This window comes from Camelus bactrianus, chromosome 6 (assembly GCF_048773025.1).
Source record: "Camelus bactrianus isolate YW-2024 breed Bactrian camel chromosome 6, ASM4877302v1, whole genome shotgun sequence".
Taxonomy (NCBI): domain Eukaryota; kingdom Metazoa; phylum Chordata; class Mammalia; order Artiodactyla; family Camelidae; genus Camelus; species Camelus bactrianus.
The window spans coordinates 82496722-82521365 of record NC_133544.1 but is presented as its reverse complement, the minus strand read 5'-3'; the positions used below and the strand labels follow the sequence as shown (position 1 = coordinate 82521365).

The window sequence follows — 24644 nt, the reverse complement described above, 5'->3', positions numbered from 1 at the left end:
ATGGTTTCACTGATGCAAACCTATCTCCAAACTCACAAAAATTTAAAATTAACCCACATTTCAGCTGCTCACTAAATATCTTCATCTGGTTGTCCAAAATTAAACTCCATCCAAAACTTAGTCATTTGCCTGTATTAGCAATCTCAATTAATATCATCATAACTATTGACTCATCCAAGCCATGTACCCAGAAATCACTCTAGATTCTGTATGATCCACCCCATGCTGCATGTCACCTCATCCCACTAGTGATGCCTTAATTCTGAACTCCACAATTTCTCATCTGGACTATGACAATTGTGTCCTACACAGTCTTCCTAATAAGTCCTTCTACTTAAAACACTGCCTATCTCAGCAACTGTCACTCCCATGGGCACATTTGATCAAGATACATTAAAGAGGTAACAGTCTCTGATTACCATATTGTTGCCTCACCAATGTGCCTTTGTGCATGCTGTTCCTCCTGCCTCCATGCCTTTCCCCGTCCCTCTACCACCTCGTGTCTCTCTCATGAATATCTCTAGAACATCTATATATATCATATTCAGCAGGAATCAGCCTCATCTTGTTTGATCTCTTTGGAGTCCAATATTTCCTCCTCTGTGTGCTCACAATGCCTTGAAGCACCTTTGTTACGGGAACTCTTAAAATACAATAATACAATAATCATTTGTGTGAAATACCTTATTTATGTGTCTATCTCTCAAATCTGACTGTGATGTGAAGGGCAGAGGCTGTGTTCTATTTAATTTTAAATATCCATATTGCTTGATACATAACAGCCTCATAATGTTTTTGGACGAATGGATACGTACATAAATGAATGAGTGGATAAACAGTAAGCCCATGAATTAAAAGATAAAGATTCCAAGAAGCCTGAACTAGCTGAACTGGGCCTTAAATGATCCAGAGAAAGAAAACTCAGGATAAGCAGAAAGGCAAGCATCACAAATGTTCACCTCGTGTTCAAAGATGGAGACACACCCACCTTGGAGAGAGATGGGAACTAAAGAGAGTTTGGTCTGGATGGGCAAAAAGGAAACAGAACACGGAAAGTTTTGAATTGTAGGTTTGGATGCTTCATTTGACGAGGAGGCACTAATGGTTACTGGTTTTCAACCTGGCTCCTTGATTCAGATTACTGACACTGGAATTCCACTCCTGAGACGTGTAGCTTGAGGAAGGTACTTCTATGCTGCCTTCACATGTACAGTTTCTAAACTGGGGGAGAAAAAGTAACTCCTCATAGAATAGTTGTAATGAGTTAACACATGGAAAGTTCTTAGAACAGTATCAAAAACACTGCAAAGCCCAGTACCTATTAGTTATCATTAGAACTAAGAAGGGTATTGAAAGGACCCAAGGAGTGATCACACAGGAATTATTGTGTAGTGTCTGTTGTGAAAATTAAGGGAGACAGAAGTAGGGGGCAACCTAGGAATCTGGCTAGGTTAGAGGATGAAATGAAAAACAAAAATATTTTGAAGAAGCAATTGGAAGGGAAATGGAGAACGGCTTACACCTATATGGTCCAGTGGCGATACTCCAACATTCAAATCTCATCTTCCCAGTCACCACTGGGTTCCTTCTCTCTCTGTCTGTCTCTCTCTTACGTCTCTCTGTTACAATCCCATTACAAAGCCACAGCTGCCTTAGGACGGTTAATGAGTCCCAAATGTCAGCTGTGGAACTTCCTTCAGACAGTAGCCAGGATAGGGAAGGAAGCTAACATTTAATGAGCATTTGTTATGTTCCGGAAATCCAAACTATCCCAATTTATTGTCACAGAAACTCTCTGAAGAAGACATCATTATGTTCATTTTACAGATGAGGAAACGAGGTTCAAAGAGATGAAGAGATATGGCCAAAATTATACAGCTAGTCAATGGCACCATGTTATCCCCCATTCCAATGGCTTCACCTAAAGCTTTACAAAAGATAACTAAGGCAGAAAGATACCTCGCGCCTCAGTCCTGGAGTCTCTGAAGCTATCAGTTGTACGTAGGGTGAGCGTTACCAGTGGTACCTGACACGTGTCCTAACACCCACCACATACAAAGCCACTTATGCACTCTACTCTCAAAAGTTCTTTTTAAAAAAATGGAAGTGACTCAGATCAAGACAAAACCAGTATCAGTAAGAAGTATGAGAGAGAGGAGGGGGTTGAGGAGAGAAGGGAAGACCAGCACTGCATCATATGATTCTAAACTACTTGAATTCAAAAATCTTGTAATTACTGTCCAGTTGTATTACTTTAAATTACACAGCCATTCATTATGTTCAGTAATGAAGTGTGGGGGGGAAGAGTTAAAGTTTTGGGAATGAGATCTTTTGAGAGAGATTAAAACACAAGACTATGTTATGAGACACCTTAGTAATAATATTTCATTATGACTTACTATGTGCCAAGCACTGTATATGTAATTTTCTAAAATTTACCTCATTTCACTTCATTCCCATAATAATTGTGTGAAATATATATTATTATTTTCCAGAGAAGGAAGCTGAGGCTTAGAGTTTTCAGGAAACTTGCCTTAGATCAGGAAATTAACAAGCCACACAGCCTTGACTCCAGGCTCCAGATTTGGACTGCAAGTGTATAAACTCCAAACCTAACATTAGCATTCAATGGGGAATAAAGTATTTTTTGCATAACAAATACATTTTATAAGATAGCTATTTAAGATGATTATAAAGCTAGGTGCCCTGGTGGGCTAAAAGAGCTAATTGGACCTATGAACAGTTGGCAATTTATTGCTAAATCATTACCAGAATTAAGTTCAAGTATTTTCAGATCAATAAACAATTTAAAGTTTGTTATCAAATACAGTGAAGTAGATGAACTGGGTATCTAGAAGTTTACAAAAGACAAAGAGACATGATCTGATACGGCCCTCCACGGTCACCGCCCCCAGGTCCTGCCCTCTCTACTTAAGCATGTTGTTTCTCTCACAGTCCCTGACTCAGATCTCCTGAATTCCCACCTTTGGTCTAGGAACCTCACGCTTGTCACCTGAATTTCTGACCTTCTAGTTATCACTCTCTGCTTAATCGCTGTACCAGCCCAGTAGGGTAATCTCACTCTTAACTGCATTCACATTGACTTTGTGGTAAGCACCCATAACTGTGTTCTGATGATAATGAATCCCCCACCAGGAGACAGCAAGAAAGTCTGGGCTTCTCATCACCACAGTACCTTAGCAGTAAATACCCTGAACTACCTGATTTCTGGTTTAAAAGAAATTCTTCCAAAAATAAATCCAAGAGAAGTATATGCACATGGTTCACCAAATTTCCATTCAACAGGAAATCCTGGGTGATTTGGAAAGCAGCTGACTGGAAGAAACATCCCATCAGCTGGGAAGGAAGAGCTGTTACTGCAGAGATGGAACAAACCTACCCACATGCAGGGGCAGCTCCTCGGAGTGAGAAGTCCCCGTGGGAGGCAGCACTGGCCCGCATGCTGACCACATAACTTTACAAGCAGAATCCTTAGAGCACAACAAAGTGAAAAGCCAGGGTAGCTGGAGATAAAAGGGAAAGCTAGTCACACCAATAGGTAGTGAGGAGCCACAAGGCCAATGAGAGGGGGCGGCAAAGTAGTTGGGACAAGTCAGTGATGAGAAAAAAAGATCAGGAGTAAAAGGATCATATATAATGTAAAAGTGATGGTTGAAGGGATGACTATGACAATGAAAACTGCTGAAACACAGTAACACGTATGAAATGATGTCCTTGTGAACTATTCATTCTCCTTATGTTAAGGTACGAACAGTAAACCAATACATACGAAAATTTTTTCAACAAAAATGAGTAAACCAAAAAGTGACTAAGGAGTTTATCCTGAGCTAATGAATTATTTTTTAAAATAAACAGAAAGACCCATTTCCCCAAGAATGAAGGCCAAATGATCCACATCTGCTTTACTCTACCTAATGGGATATTCTGTGAATTTCTTCATCCAGCTACAGTCCATTTACATTTTTTTAGTCATCTCCATTGCTGCTACTTCGGTTTAGAAGCACACAAGGACATCTAGTTTTAATAATTCTATAAGCACTCTGGAATCTATAAAGTTCTTCTGTGTGTATCAACTAATGATCTTCTTGGCAATCTTGTGAGGATATTATCTACAGTTTATGGTTAGGCATGGTGAGTCTCACAGATGCCGAAGCAGTTCCCTGACTCCAAAACTTGGGTCATTCGCTATAATAATGTAACATTGACTCTAACTTCCAATATTGCAGTCTTACTGGCCTCCGAAAGCAATATCCTCTACCATTCCAAGCTGATTTCCATCTCATCTTCCTTGAATATAATTTTCCTCTAGTCTCCTATGGCAGACTATTGCTTACTCTCTACTCTTGGCCTCTACGTGGTTCCATGGATGCACTAAGCTTATTTCTTCATTGTTTCTTTTATTCTTGCTCTTCCCCCTGCCTAGACTGTCCTCCAGCTAATCTGGCCTCAATCATTTCAAGGACATATCAAGACTAATCTTTTCCACAATAGTTTCTTTAACTACAGTCATCTTCTCTTTTTCACAGAGTCCTGAGAGTCTAATCCATGACAGTCTTTAACTATTTACCAAATAGCTCTTGTACAGGTTTTTCCATTTGTTTAATGCTTATATTATCTGCCATACCCTGTCTTGAGTCCTCTGTGTAGATTACTACCTTAATGTTTGTTTATAATATCTGCAGTAGGTATTATTACTGATTCACATTTTACAGATGAATAAACTGAGAAGCTGTCCCAAAGACACACAGCTGGAAGGCTACGCAGCTAGAAATACAACCCAAACTGACTGGCCTCAGAATCCTTTCTCATAAACACCATGCTGTATTGCTATGCCCATAAGGACCAACCTTTGAGAAGACAGTGGTCACCTATGGAATATGCCTGAAAAAGAACTCCTGCCTCAAGAAGAAGCTCTGATTAGAGCTTTACTCCTTTTATTTAAGACTTGGTCCTTGTTGAAATGCAAATCTCACCAAGGGGCTCTCCTTTGCTTTAAGGCACATCAATCACTTTGCATCTTGGTATCAATGGTTTACGAGAACATTCCTTGAGAGTAGGAGGGAGAGTATGAGGAGAGAACACAAAAAAGCATGAGGATGGGGGCCAGTCCTCCACCAAAATGGACAAGTAGTAGGACAGGCCAGATATGAGAGCCTAGGAACTCTAGAACCAGCTCTGCCCACTTACTGTCTTGGCCATGGCCTGGCTCTATTCCTAGCTAGAGAGCTCACCTCTGGAGGATACAAACTATGTCTTTTTTAGTCTTTGCAACTTCCACCCACTTACATGTACAGGGAGCAGAGCACAGGTACCCTGGATAACAGGTGAGCAACTTTAAGTGCTATCATTTCAGAGCCAAGTTGCTGGTTATGTGTGTTTTTTATTTGGCTTTTATCCTCAGAAATCACAGCCACCCCTTTTATCCTCCCAATAAAAGCAGATGTGGAAGCTCAATGAATTTGACTGATAAAAGCAGAGCTCCTTTGGTTGAATTAAAGCAGCAGGGCAGGAGTCCCACTTAACCTGCTGTTTCTACCTAGCTCCGGCCCAAAAAGACCCTCTATAGGGTCCAAGAGCTTGGAGGGTACAGCTCAGACAGCACCAATCCTCCAACTGTACATAAAATTAAATGAAAACCCGGAAAGGTCAGAACACTTGCTTGAGTTCACACAGCAGACCTGGAACAAAAATGCAGGTCTCCTGCCCCAGCCTCACTGTTTTTCTCCATGTGTTGTTCTCTAAAGCAAGTGCAACCAGACACTTGGCATCTTCCCACTGTGCCCGACAGTCTCTGCTCTACTAATCTAACTCTGTTCTGAAATGATTTGACTTTTACTTTGATTCTCTGTAGTCCACAGCTGTAATGTTCTAGAGCTGAAAAGTATTTTAATATTAAAAGGGATATCTGAACCAAAAGCTTATGAGCAATTTTGATAAGTGTTAGAATTCTTACTAAAGACTGAAGCTGTGTAAAGGAAGGCCACTAAGGAAAAACACCATTCTGGAGACAAAGTCACTACTAGTTCTAATGTTTCCCATGTCTCGGTCCCACCGCATTGGTTGGACACATTACCAGCCCAGTGTCCTGGGCCAACGCACATGAGAACAAATTACACGCCCCTACCTGAGCTGCCCAAGCCCTTTTCCATAGCTTCATAGTAAGAGGAAATTATTTGTCTTCAATATTTTTAAATGATTAATCCTTAAAAAGTATCCTCACAAGGTAAAATATTACTATCATTTTAAAAATAAGAAAATTGAGAGGGGAGGGTATAGCTCAGTGGTAGAGTGTATGCTTAGCATGCACAAGGTCCTGGGTTCAATCCCCAGTACCTCTATCTAATAAACAAACTTAATCCCCCCCCCCAAAAAAAAGAATAAAACTGAGATTCAGAGACCCTAAGTGACCTACTCAAGACTTCCTCAAGGGATAGGGCTAGAATGTGAACAACATAAGTGTGGTTCCCAAACCATACTACACCACACTGTTCCAATAAGGTAACCTCAGTATCCATGTGGGGCCCAGTTCAGCTACAGACACCTTTCATTACTCTATGGGAGAGCACGGGCAGAGGCTCAAGCCAGACGGCCCACTTAGAATCATGGCTCTGCCACACATTAGCTGGACACAGTGAGCAACGTTTAACCTCTCTGTTCCTCAGTTCCCTCATCTGACAAATGAGATGATAACAGTGCCAGCGCCCTCATGCTGCAGTAAGGATTAAATAAGAGTTAACTAGAGGAATGCCTGAAACAGCAGAAGTACTCAAAAATGCTAATATTATTTATGTTTTTAATAAATCATATTAAGATTCCCAACTGGGCAGACCTTACCTCTACCCTCACCACCTCCTGACAACAGAACATCCAAGAAAGCCCCATTGTAAACTAACCTCTTTTTTGTGTTCATTCAGACTAAAGTCAATTGCCCAAAATACCTTTAAGGTGTAGTAAAAATAACACTAATTCTGAAAGCTTGTGAGGAAGATAAAAATGTGTAGTATTATATGTAGTTTACAAATGTTTCTTTTAAAATGTTATATACTCTCAAGAAATTGCTGAAAGATGTATAACCATGATTTTATTGTATTTTATTGATTCTAAGACATACATATTTTCAGATTTTAACATTTCTGAAACTGAGATTGGAACCACAGAAATTTTGTATTCCTCACATATAAAGCAGGAACTATATTTTCTATTTCCTAGGGGATGTGTGCAGGATGTGTAAGACTGTGTGATAATGAGGGTGAACACATTGTTTTCATTCATATCTACTTTCTTCCTTATTACTCCTTCCCTTACTCCAACAAGATATTTAAGTCAAAACTCATGAAGACAGCCAGAGCATCTTCAATTCCTTACTTGGCAAGTTGGATTCTAGGTCCAGGTCAAGCAATACCTCCCTGCAGAAGTCCCCCCTGATGGCCCAGGCAGGTGTTAATGCATCCATTCACCTGTCACGGGCGCATATGGACATCATGGATACATTCTCTCAAGTACACACACACCTGTACTATACTGCTTTACAAGTATTACAGCAATAGCACCAGGTGATATACTCTTTCACTTTTGCATCTGTTTTCCCTAATGGAGTGTGCCAGGGTGCCTGATATTTAATAGCTGTTTAATTAATTTTCATAGCAAAAAAAAAGCAATGGAAAAAATGTACCAATATCTTATGAACTATCACTAATCTGCTCAACCATCAACAGACGTCGACCTAAATGTTAGTAAGGTCTTAGGGGAAAGGATTTAATCTGTTATTAATACAAATGTAATACCCTACTGGACGAAGTAATTATCACACATTCTGAAAAAGTAAGTTTCAAACTTATAATACGGTATTTCTAAAAGAGTTGCCTATACAGTAAAATATTTCAGCCAAAAAATATGTTTTATGCTAAAATGACACTAAATATATCAAGAAATTATGAATGTTGCTGTGAAATCAGTAAATTGATTAGATGTTCACATATCTAATTAATAAAATCTAAAGACCTCTGTACCTTTGGTGTTTCAATAAAAATCTATTCACAAACTATTCACAGATGATTAGGTGCCGCTAGCTCATTTTGCTCATTTCTATTGCTTTTGATTTGCCCCAAAATTCACTCTAATACCAAGACCACATCCTTAAAGCAACACAATGGGTTAGTAGTCAGTGACAATTTCATACTCATTTCTAACTGGCCAAGTGGCACATGGAAATGTGTTCTATAGCATTAATTATCAGGAAATGCAAATTAAAAGCCAAAAGGAGGTACCATTTCATACAAATAAAAATGGCTAAAATTTTAAAAGACTGATGCTGGAGAGGATGTGAAGCAACTGAAAATTTTATGCACTAAAGAGGACAATGTGAAAGAATATAATTACTTTAGAAACTGTCTGGCATTTTCTCATAGAGTTAAATCCAGCCTTACACTACGGCCCAGCAATTGTGTTTCCAAGTAGTTACCCAAGAGAAATGAAGACATTTTCTCATACAAACTTGTATAAGAATTTCTCTGGCAGCCATATTAATAACAGCCAGATGGTAGGTTAAAAAAAACTATAAGAAGGAGAAATGGATACACAAATTACAGTATATAAAAATAATGGAGTCCTAAATCAGCAATAAAAAAGAATGAACCATTATTACACACAAATCTTAAAAACATTATGTTGAGCAAAAGAAGCCAGACGCAAAAGAGTGAACATTCTATGATTCCATTTATATTAAGTTCAAATCAAGGCTAATCTATAATAATAGAAATCTGAAAAGCTGTTGCCTATGAAGGGTGGGGGCTGATGTGAAGGGGACATAGGAAAACTTCCGTGGGTAATAGAAATGCTCTGTATCTTAATTGGGATAGTAGGTGTATTGTCGCTTTTTAAATTCTCCACATTATAAACTTAAAATCCGTACATTTCACGGTTTGTTAATCTTATTTGAGTTAAAAATAAGTAAATAAATAAACATAAAATATAGCCTGTAGTTTGATAATGGAAGTAGCACATGAGAAGCAATTTGCTGGAATGGTGGAAACTGGTTTAACTGATTGTTGTATGAAAACTAGGACTTTTTAGTTGCCCTAGTTAGTGCTATCCAGAGCATGCAGTACTGAAAGAGTTGTTAGGCAATGCATTCAAAGACATAAAGGTCTAAACAGAAAGACATCGTGTTTTTGGAATAAAAGGTTCTTTTGACGTTGAGTCTCATCACAAAGGCCAGACCTCAATTCTCATACCTGCTTAGAAAACTAGCTGACACAGAAATGTGTCCTTGACTAAGGTTCAGTTGAAGTTATCCAGAGTTTTAACAACATCCAATTGGAACAACTACAATAAATATTCAGAGAGATGTTTATTTCAGTGCTGTATGTTCACTGTACATCTCTCAGATACAAGAATCTCTTCTTTTCAAGGGTCATATCTCCTCCTGTGCTACTGACAGAATCATCTCTCACCACCTCTAGAATAGTGCTCTGGAAATTATCTCTTCCCTTGCTTGCATCTTTTTGTTTGTTTGTTTTGTATTTAACGGAGGTACTGGGGATTGAACCCAGGACCTCGTGCATGCTGATCATGTGCTCTACCACTGAGCTATTACCCTCCTCTACTCTTGCTTGAATCTTAATTCTCTTTCTCTCTACTGGGTCTAACCAACCTAAGCAATAAGCATGTTTATATCTTACCCTATTGCAAACCAAGAACAAACAAGACAGCCTTCAGCTTTCCTTCAGTGGTGTCACCTCCACAGGCTGCTGCACTGTCACCTAACTCTTCCAAGACACAGAGGAGACCTGCTCTCTACGCCCCTGGGGGTCCAGTCATCTCCAACCTCCTGCAATCTAGTTCCAGTCCAAAAACTCTATTAAAGTTTCTCTTTAATTGGACATATCTGTGTAAAACTTTAATCTTCCCTACTCTACCTTCTGCACCTGAAATCACTAACCATTCGGCCTTTCTTTAAATCATTCTATATACCTCCATGATGACGTGGCCTCTCTCTGGACAGGGTACTTTGACTAGAGTGGTTACATGATGGAAATGAGGCCAATTAGGTTTTACATCTTGGGCCCTGGGAATTGGAACACGGAGATTTTGTCCAAGCTTTTCAGCCATTTCAACAAGAAGGTGATGTAAAGTTGTGACCTGAACAATCAACTTTTGATTCTGGGGAAAACTGAACAGTGAAAACATATTTTCAGATAAAGAAAAGAAAACAGACTGGGTGTCAAAAGTAGAAATGAAAGACCACAGGGCCACAGAGGGAGCAGATCCTGTGTTTCTATATGTTCTCTAAGCCTTGGTCTAGGGCCATTATTATCTAAGGTATGGTGAGATGCCAGTTTAAGAAAGTGTTCTTCACAAAGAAGCCCTACAAGGTCCTTCAGCGACCTCTCTTCCTCTTTTCAGACTTCTTTTATTCCCCAGTATGTCTGCATCTAGCCTCTCTTCTTTGCATTAATTCCTATTTGTGTGTTGACTAGTATGGTCTGAATGACCATGAACATCTCAAATTCAATATTTGCATTTAATATTTCATATTCCAGATATTCAGATTCATCTCCATCCATAAACTACAATTTTCTCTAAATTTCTCTCACAGTACTCATCAGCAAAACCAGTGTTCCCTTAGACTAGACTAGAACCCCAAGTTCCCTTGATTCCTCTATTTATTTACCCCAAGCGTCTAACTGGTTCTAAATATTATGGTCCTAAATTTGACAATTTCTCTCATTCCTCTCACCTTCTTTCCCTTCCAGGAGCTACTTACTGCCTTTGTTCAGGCCCTCAGCAATGTTCACTTGAGGTCATCATCAATTTTTAGAAATGAAAAATCCACCCAAAAAATTGAACATTTTTATGTAGGTACTAAAATGTCTCCTCATTGTACTACACACACTAAAAAGCGTATTCACTTAATCCTCACCACAGACTTTCACACTTAACTATTGATATGACTGCCGAGTTGTTCTTTGCACCTCACTGATTGTACATAACTCTAGATGTGTCCTTATTCTGCAGTAAAAGTGAGAATTTTACATTTTAATGATTGTTGTATCATGTGGCAACAGACCAAAACTTAGATGCTTACATAATTAGTATCCTCCCTCCCTTGCCCTTTAGAGTAATAGGTCCAGTGCACTTCTCCTCATACAATGGAACTTCATTTGCATCTAACTCTTGGGTGAAAGTCAATTACTTATGCTTCGAAGCATGCAAGCAAAATGGGGGTGGCACTCATAACTAAAACTGAAACTGGTATCTCACTTACACACAGCTGCGATTTCATCCTTTTCCCATATCACAGGGTGCTTTTAGAGTAAATATATAAATTACTTCAAATAGCCTAATAGCAAAAAATCTTTTAACTTTTTCAGCAAAAACAGAGCACATTCTATATGATAGTAATATATGCCCCCAATAAAGAATTCAAAATAACATGTTCAATTCTTTAAAAATTTCTTAGCATAGGGAACTGCATGCAATTTCTTGTAACAACATATAATGTAAAAGAATCTGAAAAAATATATATATATATGTATGTATATGTGTAACTGAATCACTTTGCTGTACACCTGAAACTAACATTGTAAATCAACTACACTTCAATAAAAAATATAATTAAGAACAATTTCTTACATTTTTTATTATGGAATACTAAATTATACATGCAAAGCCTCTTCAGTTCAAAACTAATACACGCTCAGCATCAGCTAGCTCTTACCTCAAAGAGCGTCCAGGAGTAAGGAGTAAGTGATCACAACAGAAGCAGTTGGTAACGTGATCTACGGCAAGCCTAGGTGCTGCTATAATGGAAATAAGAAAATAGGAAGAAATTCAGAAGGCAATACAAAAATGTTTACATCTCAAATAACCACAGACGTAACAATATACAATGTCTATCTATGCAAGTGTTTGAAAGCCTCTGCTCACAAATGAAGGTAAATCCTCCCTCCCTTCCATAAAATTACACTAAGATTCAGTCTCTGGTTGTGCTTATGTTTATCTGCCCCTCCCTGACTCAGCCCAGACCCTTTACTTAGGACTTAATGACAACTAGAAAGTGAAGGCTCAGAATAATGCTGCGGGAAATTAGAGACAATTTTTGACATCCAGGAACCACAGTCTGCTAATTTTTAATACCCTTAAAATATAATTTTAAACTAATGGTTAAACAATGAGCAATGAGAAAGTCCTCTGAATAAACTGTGTCGTGGAAATAGACAGAAGAGTTTTTGCAGAGAGCATACACTTTTGGTATATCCTTGATATTAAAACCAATGTAATCTCAACTATAACCTTTGCACTCTGACCACCCAACCTCAGAATGAATGGAAAGATGGTGTGGCAGAGCTGTGGTGTGCCATGCAAATCCCTCCTTGAGGACTAAGTTATCCATTCAACTGCCAAGAGCATTGTGTTTATTACCAAAAGCATAGAGCTGAGTCACTCGGCTTCAAGAAGACAGAGGCCAAGGAGTTAATTCCCCCTCCTCTGGGTCAGCCCACATCCAATGACTAACTGATGTGGGTACTCAAATGCCTAGCCCCCTTGCTTTCATACAGGGCCATCCTAGGATCAGAGCTTCCTGGAGGACCGGCTGAGGCCTATGTTGCAAATGCATTGTAGTTCAGCTTCTCCTTCTACCAAATTCAAACGAAACTCTGCACTTGTATCTGTTTCACAGTCTGCTTCCCAGGAAATCTGACTTCAGAAAGTTGGTATCAAGGGAGCATGGAGGAAGTAACTCTGAAATGAGATATTTTATCTGGATCCTCTCTGTGAACTGGCAATGAGGACTCAATCACTGGTGCATACCATATGGAAAACTGATAGCCTCTGGGGCACTGTAGCAGTCAAAATATTCCCTAGTGGTGGACTGGGCTGTGGGACTGGTGGAAGGGGATGAACTTGTATGTACAACATCTTAAGATATTTGAGAGGTTGAGGAAGTGAGTAGCACTATGGAATAGTGCCTCTTAATGCAGTGGGGAAAGACACTGAAAACCTTAGAGTAATAAATTACCGATTTAAGGCCCAATGTAGAGACAGCAGGAATCTGCCTCTTGCAGGAAATACAGAAAAAGATGAGCCAGGAATTAATCATACAAGTGGCAGAGCTCCAGAGAAGGTTTAATTCTCACTTTAGGCAGGTTGGCTGTGCCAAGGTTGGGGCCTTGAAAATGGGACTATAAGTCATGTGATGGAGACATCTGGGTTAATTCACTCAAAACTCAAATCCTCAGATTTCCCTTAATCCTTTGAGACCCTTGCTTGAAGACTTGCAAGAAAATCTCTGCACCCTCTACCCAAAACAGCCCCATGGATCTTCAGACCAATAACTGGGTAAAGTCACAAAATAACCGAGCTGAATGAAAGTGGGGCCTCTTAAGGGAGGAAAGTGACTATATTGAAGAAACTGCAGGACCTCACCAATATATATGCACACAATAGGAACATATAAGAACTGAGACAGTACTTATGAACTGGATTCTGGGGGTACAAGATCAATGCAGAGGTATACAAAGTTAGATAAGAAAGAATTTATTGCTATTGAAGCAATCTTCTATGACACTGAATTTAACACCTGGTGAGAATCATGAGAGACAGTATTAATACAACACTACATTGATTTTTAAAGGCCTGGAAAACCTTATGATCTATACGAAGTAGAAACAGTATGGCACACAGTAGAGAAAGGGTTTATAAATCTCAAATAAGTGGGTGTACTGGGGTAGGTATACTACAAAAAGCCAGGAAACTCATCAGCCAAAAATGTCCCATAGGAGGTCATATCATTTATTAATGAGATAAGGGATGCAATGGTGAATTTTTCAATGGCATCACTGAGTATCTCAGTGACGGCTACCTTCTATAGGCCAGGGATGTTACAGGGCTAGGCTCTAATAACAATGGCAATAATAGGATCCCAAAACAACTGAGGTGAGGTAGTAGCATCTATCAGAAACGAGGTGGGTGCAACTATCATAATAAGCTGTAACGCTGGAGTGGAAGCCATGAGGAAACTTACAGAGAGCTATGGAGATGATTAACAGAAAGCAGTTCCGAGAGGTAAGACAGAGCACACCTCTCTACAGATATTGTTTACTTTATACAAGCAAATAAATAATGAATACGTGTTTAGAAAATTGAGGCTAGCCTCCCTAGTAAGAAGATAAATCTCTCGCCTAGTTTCTGGACCAGATCCAATACTCAAATCCAGGACCCAATGACTGAAAGACAGGCCAGGTCTCCATGAGGTTTGGAACCCACCAGTATGACAAGTCAATATGGTAATGATTCCCACAGACTTTTAACAAAGGGACTTACTTGTATAACCACACACACGGGGGGGGGGGGGAGAATAGCTAGATATTTTGAGTACTCAGACACAGTCTGAGCTGACATTGATAGTAAGTGATCTCAATCCTCTTTTAGAGTTGGGGCATACGAGAGCAGGTACTAAATGTAGTTTTAGCACAGCTATGACTCTCAGTGTGCCCAGTGGGTCCCTGGACTTACTGATAATTTCTTCAGTCTTAATGCGTAATTGGAATAAACATATATGGTAGCTGGCAAAATCTTCACGTTGATTCCTGTGGAATTAGAGCTGTCATAGTGAGGAAGGCCAGGAGAGTAAATAAAAAACATTATCACATCCTGGAGAATGCAGAGATTAGCACTAACCTTAAAGATTTAAATGATGTACAGGTGATGGTCTCCATCATCTCCATATTTAATTCAATCTCATTTAGTTCATTAGTTTTGCCCCCAAGATCCTAGTGGATGACAGTCAATTACCCCAAAGTCAAAAAGCAGTCATTCCAACTGCAGCTGCTGTACAGACGTGGTACCTTTGCTCAAGTAGATTAACGTAGCCCCAGATACATGGTATACGGCCACTGAATCAGCCAAGTCAGAGTTATTCTTCTGTAGCCTCAACAGGAAAATGGTTCAGGAGCAGTTCACATTCAGGTGGGGCAGACAAGAATAGATCCTCTTGTCCCAGGGCTGTATTTCCCCACCATGTACCACCATTTTCCCACCATGTTCCAGGACCTAGACCACCCAAGTATTCTAAAGAACACTGGCCCACTACATGAGTAATAGCCTGTTAATTGAATCTAGTGAGCAAAAAGTAACAAGAAGAGGAATAAAAAGGCCTTGAAAAGACACATGAGTTCCAAAGGAAGACGGACCCTATGATGACTCAGAGGCTCACACCAGTGTAGTTTCCAGGGGTAAGTAGTCAGGAGGATACCCAGATATTTCCTCCAAAGTGAAAAATAAATCCTTGCTTCTCACATCCAAAGTGCGGTTGCCTCTTCAGGTTTAGGAAGTAATATAATCCACACTTGAGACTCCTACTCTGACTCATCCACTGGTTATATGAAAGGCTGACATGGCTCAGACCCTATGAAAAGAGGTACCTGTAGTGAAAATGTTACCTTGTGGAATTTATGACAAGCCCCAATAGGATAATCACAATGTTGACCCCTAGGTTCTGGAGAAAGGTCAAGCCATCTGCAGAGGAGACCTACACACTATTTTTTTTTTTTTAATTCCCAATCTGTAACTGGGCCCAAATATACACAGAGCACTTGAATATGCGGCATCAATTGACCACGTTGCCTGGATCATGAGCTGAGTTCTGTCTCACCCAATCATAAGATCAGGTGAATCTAATAGTAACCCACTGAAAAATGGATATGGTCTATCTGGTATTATCAGACAGGACCAGGGTCACAGGGCACAAGAAAGCTGCACGAGCATAAGACCTAGACCTTTGCATTCTCTACTATTGCACCAGCACCTCTCCCTCAGTGTCTCTCTCTCTCTCTCTCTGTGTGTGTGTGTGTGTGTGTGTGTGTGTGTGTGTGTGTGTGCGTGCGTTTCCTTGTTGGAAGATATCCCTTACTGATGGCTAAGGGAAGAAGAAAAAAAATGTGAACTTAGTGTTGACATAGGTTGTCTAGTATGTGGGTGTCTCAATATGTGGGTAAGCCATGAAAATGGACTACTGCTGCATAGTCCCACTCATCATGGCACTGAAAGATAGCAGTTAGGAGAAATCCTCCAAATGGGTAGAATCTGGGGTAGGTTACCTGATCATCCACTTTGTGTGGAAAGAGAAGAGACCCAGGGAACAGATATATGTGGATTCATGAGAAGTGGTGACTCACTTGCCTAATTTCTCAGAAATCTGTAAAAAGAAAAATTAGCAGATCAGGGTCAAAGAGACCTAACGAAGAGGCATGTAGACAGATTTGAGGGAAAGGGCTCAAAGTGTGAGATGTTTTGCATTTCATGTTAAGGTCTACCAGAGAGTATTCACCCTGGAAGTAGCAATAAATAACCAAGTCAACAATGATTTGACCAATTATCACTGAGATGGAGATTATGCATGGACTCAACAGTATGGGTTCTTATTCACCAAGATTGATCTGGGCAGTGCTCTTGCTGAATGCTCAACCCACCAGCAACAGAGATCAATGCTGAACACCTGATAGGACATCTTTCAAGAATGATTGACTAGCCACTTGGTAGCAATTGATCACATTGAACTTCTACTCTGGAAAGGGCAGTATTTCACTTTAACTAACATCAATACAATTCCAGATATAAATCTGCCTTTCCACCATATAATTTCATCTTAGACCAAGGGGACTACCCTACAGCAGTGGTTGTGCAGCAGTGGGCTCATGACCATAGACTCCACTAGTTCTATGACATACAACATCAAAACCCAGAAACTTTCAGGCTAATAATTTTTTAATAGTTTTTGAAAACACACTTGAAGTGCCAGCTTAGAAATGATACCCTGATGGGATGGGGTGCCATTCTTCAGAATGAAGTATATATTCTAAATCCATGACTGTCACATGGTTTTGGGTCCCCAGTAGATAGAATACATAGGTCTGAAAACCAGGGAGCAGCCCTAATTATTATCAGTCTCAGTGTCCTAGTTGGAGTATTTGTACTTTCCATCCCCACAACTTATTTTTCTCTGATTATAGACCATCTGGTTCCTAGAGAGGGACTGTTTCCATTAGGACACACAGTGAAAGTACCATGAAATCTTAAGATATGATTTTCATCTGATCACTTTAAATTTATGTCAGAAGGAATTGACTCTGAGTATTAGGAGCATGTAGGGCTGAAATTACACTATGTGAACCAAGGAGAAACATGTTTGGAATCCTGATAAGCCACTGAGGAAACTCTTCATAATTGCCTGCCAAATTTAATGGTAAGTGGATAAGAACAGCAAAATGACTGAGTCTGGGTCACCCTAGGAGTAAGCCACCTAGACCAGCAGAACTGTTAGCCATGGGTGGGAGACATCCAAAATGGGAGGTATAGGAGGAAGATGAGGTGCTGTGGTCTTGAGAGCTGTTGCAATCACAAGGTCTGTAGCTCATTCCAGTAACTTTCTTCATGTAAGTTTCCCCAGGAAAAGAGACCAGCCAGCTATTTCAGATGGTGTTAACTTGATATATGAAGCAAGTGGGTTTGAGCTGCAAGCAGGGCAGACTACAATGGATGCCAGAGTGTGATACCTTCAGGACCAAGGTATAAATCCCCTGAGTCAACCCCTGGGAATGGCTTTCAACTGAAGGGAGTCTTGGTTCCTGGATTGGCACTAACACCAGTTCTCAGCTTTTCCATATTGTACCTGAACATGCCCTAGTTTTGGTCTTCAGGTTATGTGACTCCACATCTACAAAATATATTATCTTTATTTTCACGATATATTGTAAGTAGCAGAGACAGCTAATGGGTAACGAACAGTAGTAGGAGAATTTGTCATTTAATATTTGCTTGCTCTGTTCCAGGCACTATGCTGAATATCTTAAAAATTATCTCATTAAATCATGAAAAAATCCTCTAAGAAGTGTACTATACTATACCTGCTATTTATTATCTTGCCTAACTAAAATCACAGTTCTAGAAAGTGGTAGTGCCTACATGAATATAGGATATGAAACTTCAGAGCCTTCACATTATGTCGCTCTGTTATATAGGTAACTGGAAAAATATAAAAAGTACATATTTATGTCAAGGAGAACAAAATTTGAATTTAAACTGATTATCCATTGAAATACACTACCGAATACACTAAATATAAATGTAGTAAATATTCTACTGAAAAGGCCCTGTATTGATATAGTGTATAGAATTTCAGAAATTATCCTTGATGGATCTTTATTAGAAATTGCATCTCCAAGGCAGATTCTTCATGTCCCAGCTGTGTCCAAATATGGAACACTATTCTAAATCAAAGAATCAAAAAATCTGATGGTGCTCTCAGCCAGTTGGTCAGAGCCTTAGAAATGAGGGGTGCAGAAATGCCTAGCTCTTAAAATACATTTGTGAAGTGCATATATTTGGTTCCCAAAAGCTTGGCTTCACCTTTGTTCACCTTTTCTCTCCCACTTTCTCAAGGCCTCTAGTATGCAATTCCTGCAGTCTTAACCAAACCTACCACAATTTCAGGAAAGAATCCGATGACTATAGATGTTAAAAACTGATGCAAACTAACTTATTTACTTTTCTTGGCTATTTGGAAGACTTTTGGAGTATCAACGAAAGCATTAGTATTCTGGGGGTAGAAGGATAAGGGTTGTATTGTTTTTGTTTTTGTTTTTCCAAACATAAGAATTTCATGGCCCTGAAATCTTACCAAATAAATAAAGACTACTTTGCTACTCCTAACACATCTAGTTTATTTTCCTTTAAACTATTTTTTGTCTACAGGTTCAATCTAAATCACACAATAAGTATAAAACTACAAAGAAGACAATTTTTGGAAGAGGGTATGAGGTAAGAAAGATATATATATATATCAATACTGAAAAGTTAAAAAAAAAGACTTTAAAATTACATAGCACTTAGCTGTGACTCCAATATGTCCTTTATAAACAAATATGAATATGCCAACTGGAGCTAGAGTTGTGTCACCAATTTCTTGACCAGCAAAAGGCAAGACAGACAGTCCCCCATCTTCCTGCTCTGCATTAATCTTCCTACTCTCTTGTTGGGTTCTCTTGAAAGCTCTACCATTATTTATGTGCTCTTTATTCAAGTCTCTCTTTCATAGATTATTCTGTGGATACATGGAATAATTACCTGTATATTTAGAATAATTTAAAACATTCCAAATAAGTAAGAAAATGAGACAGAAAACAAATATGTTTGAAAAGGAAGATGGGCAAAAATGTTTTTTAAAAAAGAAAAGAAAGGAAGGAAGGAAGAATTGGGTTAAGGTGAGCAGGCAGAGATACTCATCGTTGTATAGTTGTCATGGCTTGTTTACCTTTTGGACAAGCTGGCTTGCTCTCCCTTTACAAGATCTTCCTCGATTAATTAATCCCCACCTCATTATCCTGTTTAGGGATAGTGGTCAGAATCAAAGAAAAACATGTGAATATAGTCTTAGACTCTTGAGTCCAATTCTTCTCCAAATTTCCATATCATAACAGTTAACAGAGCTCTCCACCAAAACTGAAATGCAAGGCTACTATGGTGTTACATATCTGCACCTAGGACAGCTCCTTTTAAAAACAGAGGACAAAGTGACCATGCTGTCCACTGTTTTCAAAAAAAAAAAAGTTGATTTATGCATCAATATAATCAAGTTAGGACTTAAAGGCAGGTAAATCAATGGATTGATAGTTCACTTACAAAGATACTTAGTACAATCTTCCAGAAAACAAAAAGCTAGTTTCCTAGAGACTTTAACATTGATATTAGCTGACAGATATTTTGGAAACCAAATGATTTATTAGTTAAGAAACACCTGAATACATAGTCAGAAGTAATCCTCTCTCTGGTTTGTATTTGGGTTATGTTTGTATTCAACAGAGAAAAAAAAAAAGGAAAAGGAAAAGAAGACAGGTTTTACATGGCATAATAAACAAACCACAAATCCTATGTTTGCCAAAGAAGAAATCTATAGATTTAATGGCAAAAGGAATTATAGGATGAGCATGAAGCATGAGGAATAACAGTTTTGATTTAAGACCACTGCCCTACCTTGTTATCTTAAGGAATTTTTTGGACTAATCATTCATTCATTCATTCATTCATTCATACATTTACATCCCTGATTTTCTTACCAGGCTATTATTTCAGGCAGAAACCAAGAAAGATTGCCTAATTTTTGTTTAACAATTAAGCAGTACCTGTTAATCAGAATTTGTTGACAGTTTTCCAAGATTGTAATTGAGGTTGCATAACCTTGCCTTCATTGATGAATGTAAATTGAGCCATAGTGTTCAGGTGAGAAATATCTGATCACAATTTGAAGGGAACGTATTTATTTAACAGATTCCAGGATACTGAACAATATGCAGACATGAGAGAAACAGCTCAGCGTATCCTCTAATGTTCTACTCACACTAAGCATGGCACCTGCCTGGGTCTTCTCTCCCTAATAAGACTCCAAGCTCCTTCCTTGAAAGACAATTCTTTTTAACCCCCAGTAACTGCATGGTGCTCCAACAGAACAGGTTACTAGTGAGGATGAAGAAGTAAAAGATATATTCAAGAGGAATCTAACTAGTTAGAAGTTTGGATTTGAACACAAAACTTTTGAAAATACTGACAGTATGGAGATATCAGCACTTTATTCATTCACCCAACAAATATTTATGGAACCCTAGCTATGCATGGTGACCTGTACTAGGTTTTGAGGACATAATGGTGAACAAAATAACAAGCTCCTGCTCTAAGATCAGAATGACCAGGGAGAACCACCTCAGTAGCAATGTCAAGTAACAATAGTATTTTCCTTCCCACTATTTCTACCAAAAAGTGACTCCATGCCTATGCCATGAAATTCAGATCTTCCAACAGCCCCACTCCTCACCATATATTGTCTGCTATAACCTAAGACATCTCTTTAACTCTTCGTTTGAACACAATGTACTTGCATTTCCTCCTCATCAGGCCACTACTGTTGCAGTGGGGGATCTTATAATCCATTCCTTCCATTTCTTGTTCATATTTAGCCCACATTCACATTCACTACTTGGCAACCCCCCATTATTTGCTCCTTGTATGATAATAATGTGTTTATGTTTCCCTCCCCCATTGGATATAAGACCTTTGGACAGCAGGTCGTCTTTTTATTCATTTTCACATTCCTTCCATGGAGCCTACCAAAGTGCCCAAAGCTTTCTTAAATATCAGCAAAAAAAGCTTGCTGCTTTCCCCTTACAATGACTTTGTCATTTCCTTTTGACCCATAAGCATTCACTCTGCCTGGAATATTCTCTCCGATCAATAATCATAATCTACACCATTGCCCCCACCTTTTTTGAAATATCAAGAAAAACTCTTTCTAAGCATTATCTTTTGTTATTAATAGTGTCAAACACAGGAAACTGCAGTATTGCCTCCCATCAGATCCATTCGATTTCACCAGTTCTTTTTTCCCCTGCAACTAACAAATGTAAGCATTCTGCCAGTTCCTCAGTGAGGAGAAAAATGGCACAAGCCTTGCCTTTAAGGAGCTCACAATCCAGTGAAGAGCAGAAAGAAAGGCATTGGAAACTCAGACCTGACTAGATGGTGAGGGAGAGAGGTGTCGCCAAAGCTGTCAATTGGCCTCTGTACAGGTAAATACATGTTAAAACCACACAGACACATCTTGTCTGAAATTGAACTTGCTTCACTTCTGTACAAGCTGCTCACAGCTCTGTAATTAACCCAGAAGGAATCCCCTAGACTACAAGTGTTTTCTAGCTTGTCTAATTAGGACAAAGGCAGCAGCCTGAGAGGCAGGATATACACCTCTCCATCGGAAAGGTACAGGAGATGTCCTTCAGGCAGCCCAAGGCATACAGCAAGAACACAAAATGTAAACACAGTCACGCCGGTGTGCTGGGGTTTCTGAAATGTACATTGTCTGGACACGTTTCAAACCCAAGCTTGGCTTTCTACTGTTGTCTGTGACACTCCGGTCCCCACCTTCTTCCACAGCCACCTGCTAGGACCCACAGGTTAACTTCAGTAGTGACCTAAGCAAAAATATAATTAAGATAAACCTGCTAGTACTCAAAAATATGAAACATGTACTCTCTTTCATGCATAGAGTTGATGTTCTGGTTTCCCTTCAGTAGGGTGCTGGCTTTGAATTGTTTTTCAGGGAAAAGAGATGGATTTTGCATGACAACAATTTCTTTTCTCTTTCTCTTTATGACCAATTGTTTTCCTCACGAAGATAATGTGTTGGGACTAGGTCTGTGATCTTGGGACATAATACTTCCCTTGGTGTTAATAATCAACCTATAAATAGGTTAACTTACTTTCCAAAGGTCATTTCTACTGCCTCTCAAACCAAATAAATAGGACTCTAATTATCCAGACAGCCATCCCTTATCATTGACATTGTGTTATTTTACTAAATAGGAAATGCCTATTCATCCAACATACCTACTTATCAGTTTCAAATAATTAAAAGGTATTAAAGACCAATCATTATAAACATAATTTAACATTTTATAGCATAGAAAACACTGAGGGGAAGCCTTCAGAATCTTTCATGCCATCATAATAAAATGTCATTATTGTACAATATTGTAGACACAATGCTTAAAGATTAAGATATCTTATCACATGTAAAAATCTATTATATCTATCCTGGTTCTAAAGATACTGCCAACAATTAGTTAACTGTCCACTAATGTTTGAATTCTTAATAAGTAGCAGTTCACAGTGTCTTTCCATCAGATTCCAGATTGCTTGGTTTTATGACTCATTAATATTCACAGACATATAGTAACACTTTTTTTTTGCAAGAAAATCTGAACAGGCTTTATTTTTTGGTCCATTTTCATCTGTTATTAAGCAGTACAATAGATCATCTGTCCTCTAGGCATTTTAGGTAACTGAACTAAGAGCTTGAGTTCACAATAAAAAGTGAGACAAAATGTGGATTAACTGAGAAATAGTTTAAAAACAGGCATCCAGAAATTGTAAGTATTTTGACGAGTACTTTCTTGGTACTCATAATTTTTTAAAATCATATTGAGAGATAATTCTAATTACATTTGACATTTGAAATTTATGTCACATCTTGTGGGTTTTTTAAAATTTTCTGCATTCTAAGAAACAATTTCTCCATTCTAATGAAGAAAGTATTATATTACAAACACAGAAATCAGCAAATAGCAGCTTGTGGGTAGGGCCGGAAGGGCAGACAACTGGAACCAACCGTGAAAGAAATTAGTCAAGGATTATAGTGTCAAGTGTCTTAAGAGGAAGGCAATATAAAATCTAGAAACTCACAAGGAAAACTTAAAACGCCAGGCTCAGGTTTTCTCTCCATAAATTGTGAGTCGGCCTTGCTTTGCCCCTCCTAATTGACATTCCCTTCTCTTGCCATCATTATTGAGAAATTCAGAGATTTCAAGATCAAACAAAGAACTAAAGGCAAATTTGCTCAGATTCCTCATTTACTCTTTTTTGGGAAATTTTTCTCCAATATGAAATGCTGCAGGGAAAAACAACTGTCTATAATCAGTCACACTGCCTCCTATCTTGGAATAAGCAGATGCTCTAAGAATTCCATCTAAAAAACTGAAAAAGGCCATTGGGAATTCCCTGAATTTCTTTACATAATTATGGCTATTCCTGAATAATCCACTGGGAGCTAGATGTTGTATAGCAGAAGCCAGGATGGTAAAGATCAATAATGTGACACAAGTTGGGTGTCCTGCAGGACTAAACAAGAGAGAGGCAGACCACATGCTAGATTATCAGCTGAAGTTAAAAAGGGAAGATTAAGATAAAAGGAAGTGAAGGAGGAAATGGGACATAGAGCCAGTGAGGAAAGTACTGTTACTAGAAATACCAAATTGGAAAAGTAGTACTTAGTCTCTGAACACCTGATCAAGACCAGGCAGACAAACATCTTGGGGAGTTGACTCGGACCAATAATGTGACGTGGTGCTGAACTAGGTAAAGGTAGGCAGGCAGCTCCCCTGTGTTAACTGTTCATCTTCCACCTCTCTTGAAGCTACACTCCTGCCTTTCAGAAGTTGTGTCCATGAGCTGCATGAATACTAGATCCTGACTTGCACCATAGAGTGAGTGAGTGCCTCCTAAAGTCAGACCTCTGAACAGTGACAACAAATCCCAGTCGCCGGTCGTATTCTAGTCTCTCTTCTTGTTCCCAGGACCACTTTACAGTGGTAGACTCTTCACAGGACCCTCATTTGCTGAAATACAGAAAGTCACAAATATTTGCTGACTTTTGATACCATGGAAAACACACGAAAGAATATTAGAATCTCGAGGCCCTTGATTTAAAAAAAAAATTGTGTGTCCAAAGTTATTCCAATTTGTTCTAAATGTAATTGCTGAGGTGATTACTGTCTTAAGTCACAGTAGAGGTTTGAGTTTTTCCTTCTGACTTTACTTTTTTCTTGTTGTTATTTCCTGCTTTGTACACCCGTCTCTCTCCTTGCCTTACTAGTCTTTTCCTTTAACATCTGATATTATAGAATTCAAATTAAATATAAAAGCAGACAAATTTACTGAGCAGCCACCTTTTATATCCCAGATAGTGAACAAAATGAACAGAACTACAATTAAGAGTAGCTAGCATTCTTTGGATACTT

The 24644-nt window shown here is 38.9% G+C and overlaps 1 protein-coding gene across 1 annotated transcript in view; it reads right to left on the bottom strand.

Moving 5' to 3' along the window:
- Window positions 1-24644, bottom strand: part of UNC13C (unc-13 homolog C) — a 639986-nt gene that overhangs the window by 471815 nt on the left and 143527 nt on the right. Inside the window, exon 8 of the mRNA XM_074366154.1 lies at window positions 11741-11822. The gene's annotated coding sequence lies outside the window, so the exon portion shown is untranslated. The remainder of the gene's footprint in view (window positions 1-11740; window positions 11823-24644) is intronic.